The sequence below is a fragment of the Chiloscyllium plagiosum genome, unplaced genomic scaffold (genome assembly GCF_037043375.1).
Source record: "Chiloscyllium plagiosum isolate Xiang-an unplaced genomic scaffold, Cpla_swu_hap1 HiC_scaffold_1, whole genome shotgun sequence".
In the NCBI taxonomy this organism is placed as follows: domain Eukaryota; kingdom Metazoa; phylum Chordata; class Chondrichthyes; order Orectolobiformes; family Hemiscylliidae; genus Chiloscyllium; species Chiloscyllium plagiosum.
The window spans coordinates 129,875,944-129,878,025 of NW_028270139.1; the positions used below are offsets into that span (position 1 = coordinate 129,875,944).

Genomic DNA, 2,082 nt, shown 5'->3' on the forward strand with positions numbered 1-2,082 from the left:
TCACTCAAAACCACAAAGACAGGGATTAACTAACATACATCTCACTTCACTTTATGAACAATGTTAATACATATGGTAACTGTATTTGCTGATGTAATGAACCACTACACTTCAAAAGTAAATTGTTTTATGAGTTTTCCAACATGATCTGTTGTGATTAAATATGATACATTACATTATTAGTCAGAGAAAACTAGGCAAAACCTTGTTTCCCCTCAGAAGTTGACAGGTTTGTAATGCACTTAAACCAATTTCTGACTTTATTTCAAACTTCCAGAGTCACGTTTCCTTTTTATTTTAGACTGAAGACCTCACAAACAAGTTAAACTTTAAGTCTTAAGAATCCAGCTAATAACATTTCTAATGGAATTGTGCATCTTTGCCTTTGCTATTTTTCATAATATTGTTCTTTCTGCTTTACAAATAAATTTATCAATTTGTATTGTCCATGTGGTATTCCATATCCAGGTTCAATATTACGTTTGTTCTTCTATTGTTTAAACAATGGTTCTGTGAAAATTGTAATAAAGCGTTAAATTGATTAAACAACAGAAAATTGATCATAAAGGATTACCTCCACCTTCTTCTGCAAATGTAAATGCTAAATGGTTAAGTTCAAAATCTCTTTACCACTTTCCATCTTCCTTTCCTATTACAATCACAGGGTTTTAAGTCTGAATATGGTACTTCCAAAAAGCTTTTGATCTGCTGTATCTTCTTTCCTTAGGTTTCTCTGTAGATCCGTGGTTGTGATTTCATTCCGATAGAAACTCTTACCCTGAAAGAGAAAGAAGAATGGAAGGAAATGAAAAACATATTTTCTTTAAAATGCAGCTGCTGATGTGACATTGACCTGTGCCATACAGTAGCAAGTTTTCATATCTATCTGTTACTTTGATTTCGGAACCAAACCTCACAGGTGGACCTGCTGGTTGAGTATTATATGTGACAGGGTGCTAACGCTAAATTGGAGTTTATCTATTCAGCAATGCTCAAACAATCAAGAAAGCTGGTTTCATTTGTCAGTGGTAAAGCTTCCAAGGTAAATAAAGCAGGCTCATTCATACATGATGGACTTTTCTATACACTATTGTGGTTGTATATATGGCAAAGATAATTCTAGAGACTTGCTTAAAACAATGGGTCAAAATGAAAAAGAAGATTGTTTTGCTCTTTGGAAATATACATGTACATACAGAAAGCTTATGACAATGGGTATGAACTAGAGATGACAAAACAGTCTCGAATTTGAGAGAATAATTTCAATGAATGGTTGTTGTGAAGGATGCCTTGAGACATAACTTTCTTAAACAAATCAACTTGGGATGGTAAAAGAAAACCTCAATTCAGAATGAATAGAATACTGAATAAGTGTTTCCCAAAGACTGGTAAGCATCGGTTTTAACATTATCAATTTAAATGGATGATGTGAACTGACATCTCTTGACTACCACCCACAGCTCTCTTTAACTGGAAAATTATTAGGTCTACGTGCTGAACACCACCTAAAGGAAGCACTGAGGAAAGCAACGGCAAAATACACTCTGAGTGAAGGATTCAATGAGCATCACCTGTTGGCTCAGTAGCATTGTGGTAGGTAGGTGATGGCGTAGTGGCATTAACATGAGGACTACTAATCCAGAGGCCCAGGTAGTGTTCTGGGGTCAAATTCCATCATGATAGTTGGTAGAATTAGAATCCAATAATAATCTGAAAACAAGAGTTTAATGATGATCATTGCCAAGTGTCAGGAAAAATCCATTTGTTTCAACAATGTCCTTTAACAAAGGAAATCTGCCATCCTTACCTGGTCTGGCCTACATGTAACTCCAGACCCACAGCAATGCGCTTAACGTTTAATTGCCCTCTGGACACTTAGGGATGGGCAATAAATGCTGGTCCAGCCAGTGACACTCACACTCCATGAATGAATTTTAAAAACCATACATGCAGCAAGTTGGTTGAATCTGCAAGAACATAGGTATGAGAATGGACCTAAGTTACATAATGAGGAACAAATCTGAGGCAGTGAACCACCTGATGCCATTCACAGCAGCTGACCTGTTACATACACTCAGTATA

The 2,082-nt window shown here is 36.1% G+C and overlaps 1 long non-coding RNA gene across 1 annotated transcript; it reads right to left on the reverse strand.

Annotated features, from left to right (window-relative positions):
* Positions 1-560: 560 nt before the first annotated feature.
* Positions 561-1,858, reverse strand: LOC148152211 (uncharacterized). The gene is made up of 3 exons (XR_015759422.1): positions 1,808-1,858; positions 1,572-1,710; positions 561-778 (listed from the first exon to the last, which is right to left on the reverse strand). It is a non-coding gene; the product is annotated as an uncharacterized LOC148152211 (long non-coding RNA).
* Positions 1,859-2,082: the final 224 nt, after the last annotated feature.